The sequence below is a fragment of the Sus scrofa genome, chromosome 8, assembly GCF_054392235.1.
Source record: "Sus scrofa isolate SSC_HxYL_T2T_F1_AM1 chromosome 8, Sscrofa_HxYL_maternal_Yorkshire_Landrace_v2.0, whole genome shotgun sequence".
Classification (NCBI taxonomy): Eukaryota; Metazoa; Chordata; class Mammalia; order Artiodactyla; family Suidae; genus Sus; species Sus scrofa.
The window spans coordinates 64,489,218-64,513,622 of record NC_139390.1 but is presented as its reverse complement, the minus strand read 5'-3'; the positions used below and the strand labels follow the sequence as shown (position 1 = coordinate 64,513,622).

Sequence of the window (24,405 nt, the reverse complement as noted above, 5' to 3'; positions counted from 1 at the left end):
TCATAAGAGATTACTCAAGATAATTATATGCCAATAAAATGAATGATCTAAAAGACATGAATAGGGAGGATTAAGATAGCAGAATAGAAGGACTGGAGCTCAACTTCTCTCCTAAAAACAACAAAATTCACAACTGAAGACTGAGCAATCTCCACCCAAATGGACCAGGAACCTTAAAATAGATATCCTACTCCAGAAGACAAACAGGAGGCCACATCAAGAGGTAGGAGGGGCAATTTCACGATATAAACAACCCCATACCTCCCCGGTAGGAAGCTCCACAGACTGAAAACTAACTGGTTCACAGAGACTCACCTACAGGAGTGAGAGTTCTGAGCCCCACATCAAATCCTCACATGCGGGGATCTGGCACTGGGAGAAAGAGCCCCTGGAGCATCTGGCATTTAAGGCCAGGGGGGCTTGTGTGCAGGAGCTCCAAGGACTGGGGGAAACAGAGACCTCATTCTTAAAAGGCACACACAGATGTTCACAGGCACTGGGTCCCAGGGCAGAATGAGGTCTCCATAGGAATCTGGGTCAAACCTGACTGCAGTCCTTGGAGGACATCCTGGGAAAACAGGGGTGAATGTGGCTTGTTGTAAGGGAAGGACATTGGAAACAAAGCTCTTGGGAATATTCAGCAGCCATGCCTTTCTCTGGAGGTGGCCATTTTGGGAAAATCTGGCCCCACCCATCAGTCAGTGCTGAGAAGCCCCAGGGCAAACAACAATCCAGGTGGGATCAAAGCACCTCCCCTCAGTAAACAGGCTACCTAAAGACCCCTCAGGCACACAGCTGCCTCTAATCGCATCCAGAGACTAAGCCCCACCCACCAGCGGGATTAGAATCAGCTCCACCTACCAGTGGGCAGGCATCAGCCCCTCCCATCAGGAAGCCTACAGAAAGCCCCCCTACTGACTTCAGCCACAAGGGGGGCAGATTCCAGAAGTAAGAGAGGCTACAACTCTACTATCTGTAAAAAAGGTCACCACACCAAAAACCCATAAAAATGAAAGACAGAGAACTATAACTCAGATGAGGGAGAAAGGAAAAACCCCAGAAAATCAGCTAAGTGATGAGGAGATGCTTGGCCTCCAGGAAAAAGACTTTAGACTGTTGATGCTGAAGATGATGCAAGACATTGGAAATAAACTGGAGGCAAAGATGGATAACTTACAGGAAACACTGAGCAAAGAGATACAAGATATCAAACTTAAACAAGAAGAGATGCAAAATACAATAACTGAAATAAAACTCACTAGAAGCAGCTAACAGCAGAATACAGGCGGCAGAAGAACGAATAAGCGAGGTGGAGGACAGATTAGTGGAAATTACGGATGCAGAACAGAAAAGAGAAAAAAGATTGAAAACAAATGAAAGAGAGTCTCAGAGAACTCTGGGACAACGTCAAATGCACCAACATCCGTATTATAGGGGTGCCAGAAGGAGAAGAGAGAGAGAAGGGGACAGAAAAAATATTCCAAGAGATAATAGCCGAAAACCTCCCTAACATGGGAAAGGAACCACTCACTCAAATCCAGGAAGCACAACAAGGACCATATAAAATAAACCCAAGGAGGAATACACCGAGGCACATATTAATCAAACTGACCAAAATTAAAGACAAAGAGAAAACCTTGAAAGCAGCTAGGGGAAAGAAACAACTAACATACAAGGGAACCCCAATAAGGTTATTGGCAGATTTTTCAGCAGAAACTCTGCAAGCCAGAAGGGAGTGGCATGATATACTTAACACGATGAAAGGAAAAAAACCTCCAACCAAGATTACTTTACCCAGCAAGGCTCTCATTCAAATTTGAAGGAGAAATCAAAACCTTCACAGATAAGCAAAAGTTGAGAGAATTCAGCAACACTAAACCAGCCTCACAACAAATTCTAAAGGAACTTCTCTAGGTGGAAAAGACAAGACAGCAACAGGAAACAAAAATTCTGCAAATGACAAGGCTCACCAGTAAAGGTATATATACAGTAAAGATACAAAATCATCCATGCACAATTATACCACCAAAATCAGAAATCATGAGAAGAGGTGGGCACAAATGCAGGACACTGGAAATGAACTTGCAATTAAGGGAACAACAACTTAAAACAATCTCACATACCTATAGACTCTTATATCAAAACTTCAGAATAACTGCAAACCAAAAATCTACAATTGATACACAAACAAGGAATCTCTGGAGAAGAAATATATTTCATAGTAAATAAGTGCACAATCCACCATGAAGGGGGTCATTTGACATCATTCTTGGAATGCTGAAGTCTTCTTACACCTGATTCTGATTTCCTCTCCGTCAAAGAATTTATGATAATTAACATTAGTTAATGCAACTGTACAATTAAATAATACAGTTCTACAATTGTATTATGAATAACCATTTCTCTGCATGGTACAACGGAAGGTCTATAATGTCTTGTTTATCACCTCACCTAGAATGGTGTAATGCCTATATTGAAGAATCAATAAGATGTAACAGATTGTGAGGACATATTTATATAGTTACTCTGTTTTTTAATCAATTTGTGCATTTTATATTTTACTTATTTTCGGAGGGTATATTATTTTTGTTATTCTTACCCATTAAGTTATTCTCTTTATTATGCTATATAAAATATTTAATGGTATATAAGGCTTTCTTCTTTATAAATTTTAGTTGCATAATGTAACAATTTTAATATAATGCTAATTGTTAAAGAAAAATTGAAATGTAATAGATAATACTAAATAGTAAGGATGAAATCCATACAAAATGGGAATGAGTATAGAATAAATTTCCTATTTGTCTCAGCATATTTTCCATTCCACCTCTCCAGAGGGAGTCACTTAATCTGTTTCTTAAGATCCATGATATAATAATCTGTGTGAATGTAATTGTGTTTAAATGGATGTATTTTATTCTGTAAAAAAAAATTAAAATAAAATTTTTAAAAAATCATAAAAATAAGAGGCATAAATAAATTCCTAGAAATGTATAATAATATTCCAAGATTGAATCAGGAAGAAAGAGAAAATATGAACAGATCAATTACCAGTAATAAAATTAATGAGTAATTAAAAAATAACAAAACAAAACAAATAAACAAAAAACATCCCAGCAAACAAGGTCCAGGAGCAGATGATTTTGTAGAGGAATTCTACCAAATATTAAGTAGAGTTAACACCTATATTTCTCAAACTACTGCAAAAATTTGAGGAATGAACCACTTCTAAACATACTCTATGATGCCAGCATCACTCTGATACCAAAACCAAAGACACCAAAAAATATAAAATTAAGGGCAAATATCATTAATGAACTAGATGCAAAAATCCTCAACACAGCAAATCAAAATCCACAATATATTAAAAGGGTCATATACTGTGATCATGTGGGGTTTATCCCAGGGATGCAAGGATGATTCAACATCTGCAAATCAATCAATGTGATACAGCACATTAGAAATTGAAAAATAGAAATGTTATCATCTCAAAAGATGCAGAAAAAAATTTGACAAAATTCAAAATACATTTATGATAAAAACTCAACAAATATAGAGGGGACAAATCTCAACATAATAAATCCCATATATGCCAAGCCCATAGCCAATATCATACTCAACAGTGAAAATCTGAAAGCATTTCCTTTAAGGTTAACAAGAAAACAAGGATGCCCACATCGTTCTTTGAAGATGACATGATACTTTATATAAAAAATCCTAAAGATACCACAGAAAACTACTAGAACTCATCAATTAATTCAGAAAATTTGTAGGATACAAAATATAGAGAAGTCCATTGCATAATAATAATAACAATCAGTTATTGTTTTATGATAATAGCAAATTATCAGAGAGAACTTAAGGAAACAATCTCACTAACAATTGCATCACAAAGAATAACATTTGTAGGAGCAAATCTAACCAAGCAGAAAAATACTTGATTTGGAAAACCCAAATGGATGGAAAGATACACTGTGCTCATGGATTAGAAGAATTAATCCTATTAAAATAACACTACCCAAGGCAATCTACAGATGTAATCCCTATCAAAATACCAAAAACATTTTCACAGAGCTAGAACAAATAATTCTAAAATCTGTATAGAAATGCAAAACCCTGAATAGCCAAAGCAATATTTATAAACTAGAACAAAACAGGAATTTTCATGTTCAAACTATACTACAAACAATAATAATCAAAACACTACTGTACTGGCACAAAAATAGACACTTATATCCATGTTATAGAATAGAGAGCCCAGAAATAAACCCATACTTATATGGTAAACTTATCATGACAATAGAGGAAAGAACATATAAGGGAGAAGAGAGAGCCACTTCAAAAAATTGTGTCAGGAAACCTAGACAGCTGCATGACAAATAATCAATCCTGACCACTTTCTCACACTATATACAAAAATAAACTCAAAATGGATTAAATACTTAAATATACAGCTGAATACTACTCAACCATAAAAAAGAAAACAAAATTTCATTTGCAGCAACATATATGGAAGTAGAGATTCTCATACTAAGTGAAGTAAGTCAGAAAGAAAAAGAAAAATACCATATGATATCACCTATATGTCGAATCTAAAATATGGTACAGATGATCCTACCTACAAAACAGAAATAGATCACTGATATGGAGATCAGACTTGTGGTTGCCGGGGACATGGGAAAGGGAATAGGATGGATGGGGAGTTTGGGGTTGGTGGATACAAACTGTAATATCTGGAATGGATAGGAGATGGCTTCCTACTGTATGCGCAGGGAACAGGGTATGACTGGGTACAACAGAATTTGTTGTACAACAGAAAATGAAGAAACACTGTAATCGACTACACAATAAAAAAAAAACAAACCAAACCCACAAAAATTCTGGAAGTATACATTAGCAGTATGTTGTTTGACATTGGTTTTAGCAATATTATTTGGATTTGTCTCCTCAGGCAAGGAAAATAAAAACAAAAATAAACAAATAGAACTATATCAAACTAAGAAGCTTTTTCACGCAAAGGAAACTATCAACAAAATGGAAAGACAGTCTAATAAAAGGGAGATGTTTGTAATTGATATACCTAAAAAGGAGTTGATACCCAAAATATACAAAGAACACATGTAATTCAATATCAAAAGCATGAACAATCTGATAAAAAATGGACAAATGACCTGAATGACACTTTCCCAAAGAAGATATACATAAGCCAACAGACTTGTGAAAAATTTCTCATCACTAGTCATCAGGGGAATGCAAATCAAAACCACAGTGAGATACCATCTCACATCTGTCAGAATGGCCATCATCAGAAAGACAACAAAGAACAAGTGTTAGCCACTAGATCCTCAGGGCAGAGCTGCCTTGCCTGCCTGCTTACATCTCTCAGAAGCATCCTATCCTAATAAATCTATTTCCTGCCTATCAAAAAAAAAAAAAAAAAAAAACAAGTGGTAAGATTGTAAATTCATACAGCCACTACAGAAAACAATATGGAGTTCCCTCAAAAAATTAAAAATAGAATTGCTATATGATCTGGCACTTTTACTACTGGTTATTTCTTTGAAGGAAATAAAAATACTAATTTGAAAATAAATACACATGCTAATGTTAATTGCAGGATTATTTACAATAGTCAAGATGTGGAAACAATCTAAGTGTCCATGATAGACAAATATAGAAAGAAAGAAGATGAAAGAAATATGTGTGCAACACACACAATGCAATATTACTCAGCCATAAAAATTTAAATCTTGCCATTTGTGACAACATGAGTCAGTCTAGATGGTATGCTAACCTAAATAGATCAGAGAAAGGCAAATACTGTCTTAGTTCACTCACATGTGGAATCTGAAAAACAAAACAAAGAAAATAAAAGAAAAACAGACTCATAAATACAGAGAACAAGCAGATGGCTACTAGAGGGGGTGGGCAAATAGGTGAAGAGGAAAAATAGGTACAAACCTCCAGTTCCATAAACAATAATAATCACACGAATATAGTATACAGCATGAGGAATATGGTCAACAATGTTATAATATTATAATAACTTTGTATGGGGACACATTTTACTAGAATTAGTGTGGTGATTATTTCATAATATATACAAATATCAAATTATTATGTAACAAACCTGAACATAATGTAATATTTTATGTAAGTATATTTCAATTAAAAACGTATTTACTCCAGATAGATTTACCTTAACTTACTCTATATACACTACAAAGAACAGTAATAAATAGAAATTCCCCATTGGTATTTTCTGGATCCTTTTCATCTTCTCTTCTTATTTATTTAATCTAAATCACTTCAACAAATCTGAATTAGGTAGCTGCATGACTGCCCTATCTTTGCTCCTAGCCTTGATTTCTCTGTTTTCCACTCCTAAATTTTCAGTCCCTGCTCCTATATCACTTCAGATATCCTATGACTATATAAAAAAATGGAGATTTTTTTCATAACAAATTTCCTTAGTTTCATATTTTACTATTTCTGCATCTGCTCAGTCATCTAAACTCAAAACTTCAGTGTCTTCCTTGCTAGACTCTGCAATGGGTTGCCAATTATATTTTATCTTCCCAGGATAATATTTTCCACATGCCCTCATATCATTCATGTTCCCTCTCTCCTAGTTCACACTACATTACTTTTCATTTTGATTTTAACAATTGCTCTCTAGCAAGTCTTCAATGACTTCATTATCATTTGATCAAAAATTACTAGTGCTGGAGTTCCTGCCGGGGCGCAGTGGTTGACGAATCCGACTAGGAACCATGAGGTTGTGGGTTCGATCCCTGGCCTTGCTCAGTGGGTTGAGGATCCGGTGTTGCCGTGGGCTGTGGTGTAGGTCACAGATGCGGCTCAGATCCCATGTTGCTGTGGCTCTGGCGTAGGCGGGTGGCTACAGCTCCGATTCAACCCCTAGCCTGGGAACCTCCATGTGCCACGGGAAGCAGCCCTAGAAAAGGCAAAAAGACAAAAAAAAAAAAAAAAAAAAAAAAAAATTACCAGTGCTTCCTCGGCATTTAAAGGATAAATACTGTGGAGTTCCCTGGTGGTTTAGTGGTTAAGGATTCAGCATTGCCATTGCTGTGGTTTGGAAGATCACTGACACAGCTGGGGTTCGATTCCTGGCCTGGGAACTTCTGCAGGCAAAAACAAACAAACAAACAAAAACTCTATCCTTCTTTCCTTGATTGTAATTTAAAACACTCCAAGCCCTTGTCTCAAATTATTTTTCTTTGATATTCCTTTTCACCCTTAGCTCCACCTAGACAAATTCAATACATCTTCCCAGACTCAATCAAATGTGAATTACAACAAAAAGGTTTTTTTCATATTCACCACCAAGAAATGTTTTTATTCACATTTTAGTTCTCACTGTAAATTTGTGTGCCTAATTACCACCCTTTTTACCCTGTGTAAAAAAAATAATCTTTGCTAGCCAGGATTTGTAATGGATTTTCTGTGTATTATCTATTTATATAGAAAACAACTTCTACATATATGATACTGTTCCAGGTATTAAGAATACAGAAATGAATAAGACAAGACCTCTGATATCATAAAGCTTTCTTTCCTTTTCTGGAAGAAAATGGTGTTATTTAAGAATGTGAATAAAAATAAGATAATTTAAGAGAATGAGCAGCATTCTTAAGAAGATATAGCAGACTAATGGAGAGAAACGTTTTATTTACATTTAGAGTCAATATGATGGGCTAATATAAATTTTTTAACTGGTTGTAAATTTGTAGAACTTAAAAAAACTTAAGGACCAGTTTTATGTATGATGAGAGCACAACACATTTCTTTTTTTCTGTTCTGTCTTTTGTTTTTCATCAGTACACAAAGGAGAGTTATGAGACATCCAAAATGTGTAGTATAGTAAAATTCCGATTAAATGCAAATACAAATTCAAATTGAGCACAATACCAACATGCTGATATCCATCCCCTCAGTTTTATTCCATTAGTATCTGACTGATGGATAACTATTATTTATCTATTTTCTCTTGAACAATGAAGGTCAAATAGAATTATTATAAAAAAGAATACTGAAGCCCTTGCTTGAAAATGAATTATTCAAAAAGTTTTTGTCACTAAGACATGTCTTCATATTTTCCCACATTTAATGCAAAAATCTAAAAATTCTGAACCACTTTGTTATACAGCAGAAATTATCACTACATTGTAGATCATTTATACTTCAATAAAACTTAAACATCTAGTAATTCTGGAAATCTCAAACATGAACAAATAAAGTTTGTAGTCAGTAGTTAGTAAGTAGCAATTAGTAATTAATAATTAAGGAGAAGTGAGAAACACTCATAGAAATAAAGGATTTTAGACACAGAGAGGAAATGTTTCCAGGAATGGGAAAGATGAAACAAAGGTATTTGGATTCTAAAATCAGCACCCTTCATCTTAGCAATGCCAAAAAAAATCAGAGCACAGTGCCCCCAGATATACCTCTCAACTTACAAGTTATTTATGTTTCTAAAGTACAGATTATCAAAATAGTTATCTAACATGCTTACTGTTCAGTTGTATTGATTCCATAGCCCATTTTCCTTTAATACTTTATATTTGAGGATTGTAACGAATTTGGAAAATTATTTTCCCTATGAACACTATTTTTTAAAAATGAAGCTAATACAAATTGTTATGAAATAATCAGTGCAAATAATTATTAGATAGAGATAACATATAGGGTCAAATTCACAGAATTAATAAATTCAGACTTTGCCTTTAATAAAGAAATTATTTAAAATGATTTAATTTTACCTAATCAAAATTACATACTGAGTCAATCCTAGATCTCTTATGAGGACACTGTTAAATACATTCACGAAAAGAAGATATATCTATCTATTCCTATGTTCATTTTTGCCCAAACTGTCTTTGTTTTAAATAGTAAATCTGATATTCTAGAAATATTTTTGAAAATGACATAAAATGAAAATTACCTGGTTGCTATGGAACTTTATCATCTTTCAAGTGGTACAAATGACTATACTGCACCCAAAATGCACTCATGCAGGGATATTCTATGCAACCAATAATTGCTCCAAAATAAAACTGGAAGAAAGAAAAATAATAAGTTAAAATGTATCTTATTTAAATAAAACAAATAAGGAAAAATAAATTCGTTTTGGCTTTCTAATATTAAAAAAAATGTTAATATGACTGTAGGTTTGTGGGGTTATTTCTGGGCTCTCCATTCTCTTCCATTGATCCATGTGTCTGTTTTTGTATCTGTATTATGCTGTTTTGTTTACTGTAGCTACGTAACATTATATTAAGTCTAGGAGTGGGACGCCTCCAGCTTTGTTCTTTTTCCTCAGGGTTGCTTTGACAATTCTCGGTCTTTTGTGGTTCCATATAAGTTTTAGGATTATTTGTTTTAGTTCTGTGAAAAATGTCACAGATAATTTGATAGGGATCACAGTAAGTCTGTAGATTGCTTTGGGTATGAAGGCCATATTAACAACATTAATTCTTCCAATCTAAGATCATGGGATACATTTTATTATCTTCAGTTTCCTTTACGAGTGTTTTAGAATTCTCAGTGAATAAGTTGCTCACCTCCTTGGTCAAGTTTATGCCTCGGTATTTTATTTATTGATGTGATTTTAAAACAGAGTTATTTATTTATTTACTTTATCCTGATATTTCATTGTTAGAGTAAAAAAAGTCAACACATTTCTGTATGTTAATCTTGTATCCTTTTTTTTTTTTTTGGTATTTGTAGTTCTTTTCCCATAGCAGAATTAAAAAGCCCAGTTCTGCTAATGGTTTTTATACACATATGTAATAGAAGGGCAATAAAGTTGGCAGCCAGAATACACACAAAAAAAAGTAAAATGAAAAAAAAGAGGAAACCAACTGTACAGAAATAATCAAGAGTTTGAGTTTGAGGAGCAATTTCAGTAGAATAAAGGATGAGATGGCTGGAAAGAATTTGTGTTGAAGTCAGATAGTGGAGTGGAAGATGTAAAGCTAGGAAAAAAATGACTGTACAGAAATATGATGAATCTATTTTTTTTTCCATTTTAAAGTTCCAACATATATTTCAGCACTGCCCAAAATTTAATTTCCAGATCCTGCAAATAATGAACTTCTACCATATGCCTGGCAATGACCTGAGTGCTTTCATACCACCTTACTTAATCCTCATAGTTAGCACACAAAGATACACATCATTCTTACCTTCAGTTCACAGTTGAGAAAACTGTGGATCTGAATATATGAATAACTTTCTCAAGTTGCAAAGGACATAAGTGATAAACAGGGTTCAAAACCAGACAACTGGACTCTAGGGACTATTCTTAAGCACAACTACATTACTATTATCTACAAACGAAACCAGGAATAAGAGAACTCACTGAATACAAACAGCAGAAATGCTAATAGTATCTAAATATAAGAGAAAAATTTTCCTGTAGTGTTTGTTAACTGACTGTTACAGATCCATTAGTGAATCTAATTAGTTAGGAATACTGTCCAAAGAAAATGCTAATACACATATATTTAAGAAAAGATTTTGCATAGTCTCTGAAAAACTAAAATAAAAAACCAAATATGAAATATTTTTTAAATGATGGGTACATATAAAAAATATACAATTGAAATATTTGGGCAGAACACTTAATACTTTGTGAAACATAGGAGACTTGTCTACAATACTAGTTACATTTTTTGTAGTCACTTTGGGCTTTAAGGATTTTAAAATATAGTTGTGATCAGAATTAATGAGCCAGAGTTGACAGATTCATCCATTGCATTATGATATTCTTTTATGTGAGACATGAAAATTCTTAACATCCTGTACTTTCCTAAGGTTCTGTCTGGCAAGGGATTACCATGAGACACCTTTATGAGTTGTTTGAAAATTTCTTTGCAAAGGTCATTTCCCTACAGGATTGATATTGGTAATTGGTTCAAAAGCAAACTACCTCTTCAAAATGTGCTGCTTTCTGTCTGATTAGAGTTTAGAGGCCAAAACAAAAGAGAGTTGTACATGATATTTGCTGCTAAAGTAGACTTACCCAGAGTCAGTTTCAAGGGCAAAGGAACCCATACTCCTCAGCATATTGTTCTGAAAATTCTGTGATAAGGCAGGGTTCTTACCTTGTAGAATTACAGATTTCTTTTTAAGTTAAAATTGGCATTTTTGGAGCTTATTATTTGCTTCCCTCTGGCAGCTGCCATATTGCTGTGAATACTACTGTGTCTGCCATCATTTGTGACATCCTCTGTAGGAGACCCGTCAGGAAATTCTGCTCTCAGACTCTGTCCTACGCAGATTTAACAATCAGAAGAATCCTACACTTTAATAAAACATTAAAAACATTCTTGGCAGCATGTGGACTGAAAGCAAGACAGTGATAAACTCTGAGCTGTCTGTGGCATTCTGAGAGGATCAAGATGCGAACACTCTGCTGATTTTATATCTCCAGACTTGGCCAAATCATTGTGTGACTGACTTGTGAAACTGTATGATGGCCAAAATGGTAATTGTGCTTGAAATAAGTCACAGATAAAAATTATGAGAAAGAGTTTGATTCTACTGCCATTCTTTCCAAAAGAATCACAGAAAGAGAAATAATGACAATAAGTTTTCCTTCCTCTTTTTCTATTCTATAAATTCTATGATTTTTCGTGTCAATTAATACATTCCTGTCTTATTTTTAAAAGAAGAAAAGAAAATGGGTAAAAGAAGATTTAAACATGATAATGAAGAAACTGAGCCTTAGGGAAGGACTGAATCAGAATATAAATTTATCATCTATTTGTGCACAATAAAACAAAGTGTTCATATCTGTGTAGTTCAGTGTGGAGTCCTCCAGGAATATGAAAAATACAGGAACTAAAGTGTTTTTTAGACTTTAAACTGGTCAAATTTATTTATTCATTCAGTTATAAGAAACCAGTGGGAAAAAAACAATTTAGCCACAGTATCTCCCTGAGACATTTATAAATAAATACCTAGCACAACAACCAGGCTATATGGAACTATTACCTGGTATTATAATTTAAAGTAATTATTGGTCTTCTGAGTGACTGTAATTAATTATCACAAATTTCCTCATTGATATTTGATGCTGTTTAGGGAAATTCTATGCCATGAGTTGGTTACATGGTCTCATAGAGGAAGGTAATCCAACCACCCAGAGATTTTCTTGTGCTCACTCATGTTTTTTTCAAAATGCAGATGATCTGGACTGAAAATACAAGTGCTTTGGTCCTTTTGTGAGTTATGATATTACTATTGCCTATATTGATTTATCCCATTAACTCCTGTTGATCTCTTTTTATTTTCAACTTCTGATTATAACGTGTCTGACCATGAAGTTTTCCTTTGCATAGAGAATGTGCTGATTCCATTATTCAAACATTTCAGTCTCCTGGGCAGTTGATTTTCTCATTGCAAATTACTGGGTTATAATTCTGCCTGGATTACAATACCATTTTTTGTGAAATACGGTAATATGATTTCTTCCCCTGAGAATCATTTACAATTTCAATTTTTGGAAAAAATAAACATTTTTGTGCTTAGAAGTTTCAAGTAAAATTCCTGGAATATGGTTAATTTAATAAAGTATCTCTGTATTGGGAGGTTCATTGCCAGATAGTCTATTAAGTCTGTCCACCAGTCATATTTCCTTCATGACACTGAGTTTTTGTGAAGTAAACTAAGTCAATTTGGCCATTTACAACATTACATTTGGTATTCTTAGGCTTCAGAAATTAGAGATGAGGGCTCTGACTCAATTCTCCTACAATCTTGCCATTGGATGAGAGGAAGTCTCTGAATGAATTCTGTAAGAGCAAGCAAGCAAAAATTAAGTCACATAGCTTATTCTTGTGAGCTCAGCAAAGTTGCAGACACTCCTAAGCACTTTTTATGATTGATTCAAGGTACATACAATGATATTTTAGCAGTGTGAGCCAGCTAACCTTTAGTTGGAATCTCATTACAGAAGTTTCCATTATGTGGAGAAAAAAAAAAGAATCAGATAGTGGTTCTATGTGCAGAGCACCAATGCAAGGGGTATAAATTGTTATATTTTTGTTCATACAACGGCAAACGTTCTTAAAGAATATTTAGAGCCAATTAACATATATAGAATAGAAAAACCAAAGTATTTCTAATATTTCTCATACTCTTGCCATCAACCCAGCAATCATGACAGTATTATTGATAATCATTTCCCTTGAGAAAAGGTTGTTTTGTTTTGCCTAAATCATCATCGTTGTAGCCTTTTTGTTTAGGAGATCTATTAAGAAGTTGAAATGCAATAAAATTAGGTTTGAGATCCAGTAGAGTCTGAAAAGGTATACAGTTCAGAGGTGCCCAGTTTGAAAAGATCACTCAGTGTGTCAGCACTCTGTCCAGGCTCACATGTCCTCTGAAGACATGAGAGGGAAGTGACTTTCGCATTGCTAGCTGGTATCAGCTGCATCTCTGTGTTCTGCTTCCCATCAGCGGACTGGAAAAGTATGGGATGCACATCTCACAAGGCAACCACCTTCTCCAACCCCAAATGCAGACAGTTTAGGCAATTATGGCAGTGTTGTGATAAGTTTTGTCTAGCTGGATAGGAATACGATCTAGAGCAACCATGAAGTTATTGATACTATCGCCAACTCCTCAGAGCTAGCTTCATCATTGTCAGCCCCTAAGCAGAAAATTGTGAACTGAACTGGATCTTTGCTCTCCTTGGCATGTCAGAGAAGAACATAGTGAATGAGAAACGAACTACCACCTCCCAAAATGGGATAGATGTGCTGATACAGTAAAGTTTGTTCTTGCTTTTAGGAATAAACTCTGTATTAGTTATCCTGCAGCCAATTCCAGGGGCTTCAGGGGTTTCTCCATAAGGGATCTGTGCCTCCTGCTCTTGTCCAGCCTGGTGGAGAGGGTGTCACCAAAGGTCCAGAGCATCCTCCTCCTCAGTTTCACCGACAGATACTGCAAACACCTTTACAGTTTTTCATTCTTTTCATTTTGTTTTTTATTTCACTGGGAGAAAAAAAAATGCAGTTCATAAAAGGATTGGGGGGGAGAGGGCAAATTTTCTTCCTCCACAGATCACTCTCCCAAACTCATGGGCAGTGTCTCAATTGTTACTAATAAACCAGGCTTTTCACACTCAGGCACCTGGACCTTGGATACTATCCAATGAAAACTTCAGCTTCCATCTCTGAAGATTCTTTGGGCTGTTACTAGTGAGCCTTCCTCTCTAGTTTTACTCCCTACCCCACTGTGTTTCTTTGTTCTGGGCTGCCTCTATTGTTCCCATCCCTGGCCTCTGAGAGTATTCACATAAAGCCAAAGAGAAAAGGTAGAAGAGGTCCTACCTACAGCCCCACCTTTGTCCCTCTCACCAGGCCCTAGTCCTTCTCATCAACCTGCTGGCAATAAGTGAGTGCAACTAAGTAAAACCAAGGATTCTGAATCAGAGCTGCTCAAAGAACAAGTAACCATTTCTGCAGTGTGCATTTCTGCTATGAGGTAAGCTCTCCGAGATGTGCAGTTTAAAGTCAGCATATACATATTTATGTTGAACTCTGTATACTGAAGCATTACAAAGCAAATTAAGGCAATATAACTGTCATTACACATGCTGTTTTCAGTTTTAAATGCATAATATAACACATTAATATTGTGCAATAGTTTCTTGAAAACATCTCAAATGACCTTAGGAGTTGGTTTAGATATTTTAGCGTAGGGATCAATAGCATAAATTCATACAACTTGCTCTTCTAGTTCTAAGACTGCCCAAATATACAGGACACCATGCCTAAGAAAATCCCCAAATGAGATTGTACTTGATTATACACTTTTATTTCATTACATATATAATTAACTGTTAATCCAGAAGAATGAATTGATCAAATTTTATTATGAAATTTCTATGTAGTCCAAAATATTCCCCACTTTTCCCCTAGTTTAATTCATTTAGAACTTAGGTCTTGTAGGTCTGTAACAAACATTTCAAATAACAGTAAACTGACACTTATTAAAGATGTACTTTTTGACAGACATTGTGCTATTTTAACAAGATGAAAAATAATACAAAAATGAGACCAAGAAGCTTATCTTAGCAAAATTATTAATGGTTGTGACTAAATCAAATTCTATCCTTGGCAACTTACTCTAGAGCCCACATATGGGATTCTTATTATCATGCTCCCTCTGTTTTGCAAAATAAAATAGAAAGGTTAGAAAAGTCATATGCCTATGGCAAAATCACATTTTTACTGCTAGAAACAGTATGCAATAACTTTTATCTGACTCCATATTTAATGTTTTAGTAACTCTTTTAAAAATACTTTCCAGGTTACTCTAAGTCAAACTACTAAGGGTATTTATGTTCTTGTTTATAAGCCTGAAAGTAGATTCAATATTTTTGCTATGATTCACACAGTCCTTTTGCAGGGTACTACTAGCCATAGACTGCAAGAATATCTTGTCAATTCTGCATATGATTTTAGAGGGTATCAATCAATGGGCTTATTCAGTAAATAAAATAATCCCATAAAATTGAGAAACAAAGTGACAAGTTCTTCTATAGGCTCCTATGAGCCATTTGGAGTTATAACTAAGTAAAGAGAGTTATTAATCAAAAATTTCAATAATTAGAGAAAATGCAAATAATTAACCACCTATTTGTTGGTATATATTTTTCACAGATCTCTTTCTTTCTGTGTATTTTACTAGCAAAAGCACTGTCATTATTTGGGCTTTTCTTTTAGGGTTGTTTGTATGGTTTTACACTGGAACAAAACAGCAAAGTTACTTGCTGTCAAGTATACTGAAGTTGATGTCTCCCCTGGGACAAAGATTGGGAAGTTTTCCTTCGAGTCTATTGTAAAAGATTTGGGTTTCCAAAACTGAAGGTTCTTCATCTATGATGAAAACCTACAATATGCACAGCATACACCTGGGCCTCTTGATGTCCCTAGTAGATTGGAGGTCAAGGGGAACCAGTGCAGACATAAAGTTCAGAATGCTCAATGTCCCACTAGTAATCAGCTCTTTTTGTCTTTGACCCAGGGTCTCTGACTTCTTCCAGCATCCATGAAACAACATAAGGCTAATTTATGAGCTTACAAGAAGTGTTCAATTATAACTAACATTTTAATTACTGACACTTTCATGACTAAATTTCTATTCTTTCCTTTAATGTTAAGCAGAGATATACTATGTCCATGGTGCGGGGGAGGGGGGCGGGGGGAGGTACTTATCTCCCAAAGAGAAGAACAGAATGTAAAATGATAGAAGCATTTAATGTGCCCTTTATAAAAACTTTTTTTGGGACTTTTTTACTGATTTCCTTAAATCGACAGCTCATAAGCCAAAAATGAAACTTTGACTTATTTTTTTATTGGCTAAATTTTTTTTTTTTTTAGTTTGAAGATTAAAAAAAGAAAAATCCCACTTCTGTAGAGTATATCCAGAACTGGAATTCTGGGTCATAGGACAGGCTTATGTTTATCTATGATAGATTTTGTAAACCATTTTTCCCAGATGGTTTTATAAAATTATACTCCCAATAGCAGTGTATGAGAATACTTATGACACCTTAAAATTGGAAAAAATTCAGATATTTTTTGAATTAGAGGAAAACAGAGGGAGGCCATATTTCCATTATGAATGAATCAATATTCTCTAGAGTGTAAGAAACATTACAAATCTTAACTTGTAATTGGATATAATGTCTTCATCTCTAACTTCAAACATTTACATTGTCATAAATAGAAATAAACATACAGAATGACACATTCACACAATATTAAATGACTTTGGGAAAAATAAGAATTTATTTAATAAATAAAATGTTATAGAGCTTAATTTTCATGAATACAACCACACTTCAATGCACATGCTATTAAAATATGTGGTCACTAGTCTCTGAAGATGGCCCCAGAAATGTATACTCTTTTAAAATCTGCAAATGGATTTGATGGATAGGATGCAGTGAGAGGGATATCCTAAAACTCCCCAATTCAGGTCATATGAGGACTGGCAGCTTCTGCCTCTTGTCTCTTCAAATCCAGGATCCATGCTCTGAGAACCCAAAGCACCATGTTCAACAGCTCCAGGTGCTCCCAGCCAGCAGCCATCTGAGCCATATGAGTGAGCAGTTATGGATGGTCTAGTCCAACTGAGCTCCCAGAGGAGTGAGGCTCAGCTGACTTCACTTGCCACAAAGAACCCCTGGACCAAACCCAGTCATCCTACCAAATCATGAAGAATAAGAATCGATTCCTGTTTTAAGCTATAAAGTTTTTTTTTAAATTGAAGTCTAGTTTTTTAATATACAATTTTACCCCCCCCCCCTTTTTTTAGGGCCACACCTGCAGATATGGAAGTTCCTTGGCTAGGGGTTTAATAGGAGCTGCAGTTGTGGCCTACACCACAGCCACAGCAACCCATGATCCAAGACACATCTGTGACCTAGTCCCACAGCTTGTGGCAATGCCGGATCCTTAACACACTGAGCGAGGCCAGGGATTGAACCTGCAACCTCATGGATATTAGTCAGGTTCTTAACCCACTGAGCCATATGGTGAACTCCTTCATATGCAATCTTTAAAGGTTACTTTCTATGTACAGCTATTACAAATATTGGCTATGTTCCCCATGTTATATATGAATTGATCTTATACCCAATAGCTGGTATCTCCCTCTCTCCTACACCTCCATTGACCCCCCCAAATCTCATTGGCAACCACAGATTCATTCTCTATATCTGTGAGCCTAAGCTATTAAGTTTTGAGGTAGTTTGTTATTTAGCAACAGATAACCAAAGTAATATTTGTATACGTGTTTTTTAAAATAGAGAAATAAAGGAATTAACACAATTATACATATGTACAAATTTATACCAATTATGGATTAAAAATTTTTTTAATGTTCATTTTGGTCTCTTGCTGGCAACATAATTAAGGAAGAGGGACAAGAGCCCAATGGGAGGCAGTGTGATTACTCCCAGCATGATAAAAAGTGATTTTCAGGCCAATATTTCTCCTTTCAATTGCCATGTAATACGACACTATAAGCATGTGCTGAAATTGATCTCTGTGCACTCAGATGTTTCTTAGTTTTTAAATAAAATCAGATATGGGAATATATGAAGGGCCTGCTGGTGATTAGGGTGCAGAGGCAATAGTGGTATTCCATTTTAAGACATCAGCGGACACTCCCCTCACTAGTATTTATGTTTCTTTAATTCTTTCCATTGTTTGGCTGTTTGAGCCACAAATGCATTTCCTCTGGGACAGAAGAGTCAAATTCTGCATCTCTGATATTCAAATCCCAAGTTGTTCACAGAAAGCAAATGACTGAGAACAGTATTTGATGGAAAAGAAGAGGAGAGAAAAGGGAAGGGGTGGAGGAGGGGAGGAAAAGAGGGAAGTGATTTGAAAAGTGAGGACGTGGTACATCTCCGTGGCATGAAGGCCCAAAGTCTGTGAACCTCAGGCCCTGCTAAGCCCAACGCGGAGACGGGTAACAGACAGATCCGAGGGTCAGGGCACGCATCCCCCCGACCCCCAGAGAAGAATTCAGGTTGTCACAAGGTTCCAGAGAATCCTGTCACTGAATCTGTGGGGAGTAGAAGAGAATTAATGGAGGCAGGAGAGCCCAGTGCATCCTCAGGGTGGAGTGACTCTCACCCGGAGTGATTACCAGTGTCTGGAGACTTTGGATTGTAAAGACCTGTATGGGGAAGCAGGGAGCCTAGTGGGGGTACTGCTGATCTGTCTATAGTCATGAGACCAGAAGAATTACCCAGCCAGGGTGTCAGCAGTGCCAGGTCTGGGAAATCCTGTCACAGAGCTGGTCCCCGCCCAGCGTGATGCAAGCAGCTGTGACACATATGTACAGCACCGGTAAGATGAATGGGAGGGTAATGAAGGACTTTGCACAACTGCTCTCTTTCCTTCAGCCCCCAAGGAGACTAGGAGCAGTATAGTTTTGTTTTGTTTTGTTTTGTTTGTATCTAAGAAGGTAGGAACACACTAGGAAAGGAATGAGTCTGAAAAGATGTGTTTTTGAACAGGGGTAATGCGGCACCCTATTGTTTAAAGCAGCACTTGAGAATCAGGCCAGGTGAAATGATGCTCAACAACTGACGCACAGAAGGTCCAACCCAACAATAGGATTCTTGCAGCTCCTCCCACCCCACAACTGCTGCAGGATGTAAGACCTTCCTGTATAGCTGTGGCCTAAAGAACAGGAGAGGGTTGGCAGATATTCTTGCCCCAACTCAGGTTTTCATGACTAGTAAAATGAAGGCTTGATCATGAGTTTAAGTTCAATTTTAGAAAAATTAAATTTCTAGCACCTCTGAATTTGTAGAATGAGAATCTTATCTGTTCTTCAGCTATCATCTTTTAGAGTTAAAATGGAAGTTAAAAGCTGCACTGAATCACTGATCTGTGCTATACATTTTACCTTTTCTATAACAGAATTAGGAGTATTAATGGTGGAACTTTATGATAAAAAAGTTAAATCTGGGCCATTGTTGAGTATGAAAAACACGATATTTAAGAAGACCCCAAATACTGTGTTAATAATGTCAGCTAACACCATATCACTGTTACATGATACTTGATTAAAACACTGCATAATTTTTCTTTCTTTATGCCACAAAATTTTCCATATACTTGTCTTCTGTCATAGATTATTGCTATCATGTTATATGTGAAATTAGAAAGTAAGGATATGAATGAAATTGCTTTCAACCATCTGGACCATATTTCTTGAGTTTTCCTATGCTTCCAATGGAGAGAACTTGTGAAGATATGTGATTTTCTCTACTAAATGGAGGACAGGGTCAGTGTGTCTGAATTTATATGGTTTCCATGTAGAATAAGGAAAATAAGAGTGACAGAGTTTTGAAATAAAGAGCTAAAATCAGCAGTTTTAGAAATAATCCAAGAGTGTAAGAGTTGGAAGGAGAGGAGGCTGTGGCCTGAGAGTTTCTAAGTTCAAAGCTGGTGGATAAAGCTCTTCTTCATGACAGAGCTGGGTTGTGTGCAGGGGCTTCTGAAATAAAATGAAGGGGAAACATCTCAGAGAAAAGAAGACCAAGTAGAATCAACTGATAACAATTCTATGCATTCTACAAAATCACAGTTAACTATGATTACGTGACTTTATGTCCATTATGTAAAGATACACAATACAAATTTCCTCTAAAACCTTGTGCCACAAATTTTTTTTGTTTTTGTCTGTTTGAATTGTTTTCCTTCTTTCAAATAATGAAACTTACATCATAAAATATTGTGTTCTTTTTTTCTCTCTTACTACTCTAATCCAAAGAAGGAAGTAAATGAGCAAGAAAGGGGGAAGGACAGGGGGGAGAGAGAGAGATTAGAAATGCCCCTTCTTCTTAGGAGCTCATAGCAGCTTAGATAATGAATCATGAAAATCTTTCCCCTTGAGCCTGAGCACAGCTTGGTTTTTCCTTAAGTCAGTACTCCAGAAAATCATTACCAACTTATTGAAAGTGGCAAGTGAGATAAAATGTATTTTCTATTCTTACTATAGATGGATCAATTTTCTTTCCTCTTGAGAAATTATCAAACGAAAACTGATACATAACTGTGCTTATTACCACATAAATTCATATTTTCCTCCTTATAGATTATCAACATATATGAATTCTTTCACATATGCAAGATACCTATGTCAAAATGCACTACGTCACGGGGCTGACATACAAATAATAATATGATTCTTCTGGTCAGTGAGGAACTCAAAAACTAGTATAAACAAGAGGAAGTTAAAAAACAGAAAAAGAAAAAGAAGAAATATGAAAAAGATGGAATTGCAGTGGAAGGAGGATGAATAATAAAAGAGAAGGTTATTCATGAGCCCAAATTGTTTTTGCAAGTCAGACAATGCAGCAATGACAGAGTGGCATGTGCAGTGGTGAGGAAAAGGATGAGAGAAGGGAACAGTAACTGGAAAATACTGCAGTTTCTACAAGATTCAGGAGTTTTCTTACTGCTCTGCCTCCAATCCCTAAAATAGTGTCTGGCGCATAGTAGGTGTTCAAAAGTATTTTCTAACTAAAATGTCTTCTCATATTCTTCTCTTCTGAAGTATTTCCAAGGCTAATGGAGATAGAAATATAAAACTTGGCTTCTCTTTGTTCATGTGGCTTTACACGATGAATTTAACACTATTTTTTAACCCTGGTGAATTTCGGTAGGTATGGATTTTAAGTTGTTAGTTATGCATAACTTTCATTATCATTTCATAACATTGTCAAGTAGTTGGAGAAGGAATTTTCTTTGCTTGAGCCCTGGCTTAGTTCTGTCTGTGTATTCTGCTCTTGGGTAGTCAAGCATATTTTTTTTTTAAAGCTATTTCACAGTGTTCTTCAGAATCAAGCAATACCCTAGGGAGCTGTCAAAGCATTGCCTGAGGTGATTTCATATGTTTGTGCTTATAATTGTGAAAATGTAACTGTAGTTGCACAGCATGAATTTGTCCTGGGACAGGTCTGCATAGTTTTACATCAGCTGCAACAGTACTCTGCCATACAGGAGTGAGAGAAGAGGGGAGGTTATGTGCCTTGCTGCAGCTGGGTGATTACTGCTGTGGGCAAAATGCAACGTCACTGAGAGAAAGAGAGTAGTACTAACAACAGCACTGAAACAGCAAACCAGCTAAACATCAAGGAGAAGGAAGGTAGAAATAAGATGTCTTAGAAAGTTTGGTGGATGAGCCCTGCATCCCCCACCTGCCCCACAGTTAGTGGCTAAGGGCCCTCAGCTGATCCCTCCTAGAAGCAGGACACTCAGGCTAAGATGACCCAAGCATCCGGGTCATGACCTCTCCTCCAGGGGAGCCCACATCTACCTGCTGGTGCTAGGAAACCAGGATGGTTCTCGGAGGCAAAGATGAAGGTGGGAAGACAGTGACAATCTTGCGTCAAGGTAGGTCAAATCTAAAAGGACATCTCAACACTATAAAGCTGGATTGTGATGATCATTGTACAACTATAAATGTAATAAATTCACTAAATAATAAAAAAATTAAAATTAAAATTAAAAAAAGTAAAAGGACATCTCAGCTCCCCATGGCATTGCCTGAGGCCTATGTGACTGTATCACACTTCAACTCCTCTCCCTGCCTAATCCTATTTCTTTACTCATCCACTAAGAATTGAGGCTAAAGGCAATCACCAATACTACTTCTCCCTATTACAGTCACACATGCATATCTCCACGTAATGTCTGTTTTCCAAGGAACTTGAATTATGGTTCCAAGAATTATCTGAGGAATCAATCTCTAAGAACATTTGTAAGGAGTTCCCTAGTAGCCTAGATGTTAAGGATCTTACATTGTCACTGCTGTGGCTCAGGTCATTGCTGTGCCTTGGGTTCGATCCCTAGCCCAGAAACTTCTACATGCCTCAGGCCCGGCCTATATATATACACACACACACATATGTATATAATATTTTAAAAATATATATAATTTTTCTGAAACTGGCTGGCAATCAGGACCTCATCACTGTAGTAGGTATAGCTCTCGTAACCCCTAGCATGCTGTAGCAGTTCAATTGTTTTAACATTAAAAATGTGCGAAATGGATATGGGGCACCAGCAAAACATACTTTACTGGTTGTTGAAATATCTCAGGCCTTCAATAGGTTTAGGACATTGTAATTATAAGGGCAATGGAATCAGACAGCTATGCTGAGTGCCATTGATGTTTTTTGGAGGAATAAAATGAAAGGCTGAGGGTGATTAATCATCAATTATAGCTGCTTTAGCAATATTGGCTAAAAGCCAAAGTGATTCCTTGGCAGGATACAAAGAGATACTTATCTCCTGCAGTCAGAGGAAGATCATAGGAGCAGCAGAGCTCCAGAGAGAGATGAATTCTCCACCATGGCAAGTCTTCCCTGCCAAGGTCAGGTTGAGAAGTGGGACACCAGCACTTGCACTGAGGTATGGACATCTGACTTAGTATTTTGGAAACCTTAAAACTCCACACATACCTTTATGAACCTATTAAATATTCAGAGGCCGTTCCCTCTTGGTTCTTAGTGGCTACCATTCCTCCCTTGCTTGGAGATGATGCAAAGACTTCAGGATCTAACCCTACTTTCTTTCCTGATCACTAGACTGTTCACTGGGGTCACATTACAATGCAATTAAGCTAGAGAGAAGCTGGGCCTGTTGAGGAAGGAAAGGATCTATATACATGAGGAGCTGCATGACCTGGTCCACACATTTTGGAAGAAGCTTTAAAAGTATATATAATACTATATTTCAAAAAGGCTATAAGAAGGCAGGTGGAAAACAAGGATATAAAAGGGAAAGCTTATTGATGTGGGAGAATTTTTCCAGTATACAGGATTTAACAGCCTGGAAAAGGCCTTGGGATGCTTACACTGCTAAAACACCTGTTGGAAGTTGGGAATAGCAATGCACCATATTGATTACCTTGGTAGACAGTGGAAAAGGGGGCAGAAGGCTTAAAGAAGCAGGCATGTTAGAGTAACTATACTTTGTTAAACCATAAAGTCCATTCACTGATTATGCTCCACAGAGGAGCCCAGAAGACATCTCATTTCATAAAGTGATAAAGCCTATGCTGGCAAGAGTCACAGTGGGGGTATTGTTGTGAGGCGCAGTGATGACTGTGCTCTTGTAGGTCAGGATAATGGTAGGGAAAGCTGTAGCAGAACTGAATTCTCTGAGAAGAGTGGTGAAAAAGGACCTTGACATAATAGAAACCAAAGAACAGACCCTGAATGTCAGAAAAAGGTGGGCATGGCTATCAATATTGGGCAAGAAGGTGGCCTGGCAGCTGGAAGAGCTTGGTCTGCAGAGAATGGTGGCAACAGTAAAGGGAATATTCAGCAATCGGGGCAAGAGAAATGAGCAGAAAATAATGGTACTATTCAATACATGAGATCAAAGTAAATAAGGACTGGATAAGTCAGAAAACCCAGGGAGTGATCCCAGTAAAAAGGTACAATCTCTAACCCAAGTTCTGGATTTGAGCCAGGTATTAGACCTGACATCCACTGAAGAAGGAAGAGCCTTGATCCTCAGCAGAGGACCCTGTCTCTTTACAACAGGTGTATACTAACTTACCATCAACAAAGACCAAAGCTGAGAACTTTGTATGACATTTTTCAAGTAGATCAATAAGCCACCTGCTGGCAAGTGGGTTAAATTGGATACCTTCCAACCTTGAAAAGATAGCAACCAATCACAAACAGGATTGATGTATTTTGAAAGTAGATTTACATTTATCTTTGTACCTCGACCAGCACCGCTATCCATATTGGTATAAGATGAATCAACGTAGGATAACATGCAGTTGAAATGAGGCACCCAGCTAAAAGACAAAGAGGCATGC

At 36.4% G+C, this 24,405-nt stretch overlaps 1 long non-coding RNA gene across 1 annotated transcript in view; it reads right to left on the bottom strand.

Annotated features, from left to right (window-relative positions):
- Positions 1–24,405, bottom strand: part of LOC110262009 (uncharacterized) — a 560,710-nt gene that overhangs the window by 150,122 nt on the left and 386,183 nt on the right. The gene's annotated exons all lie outside the window — the stretch shown is intronic.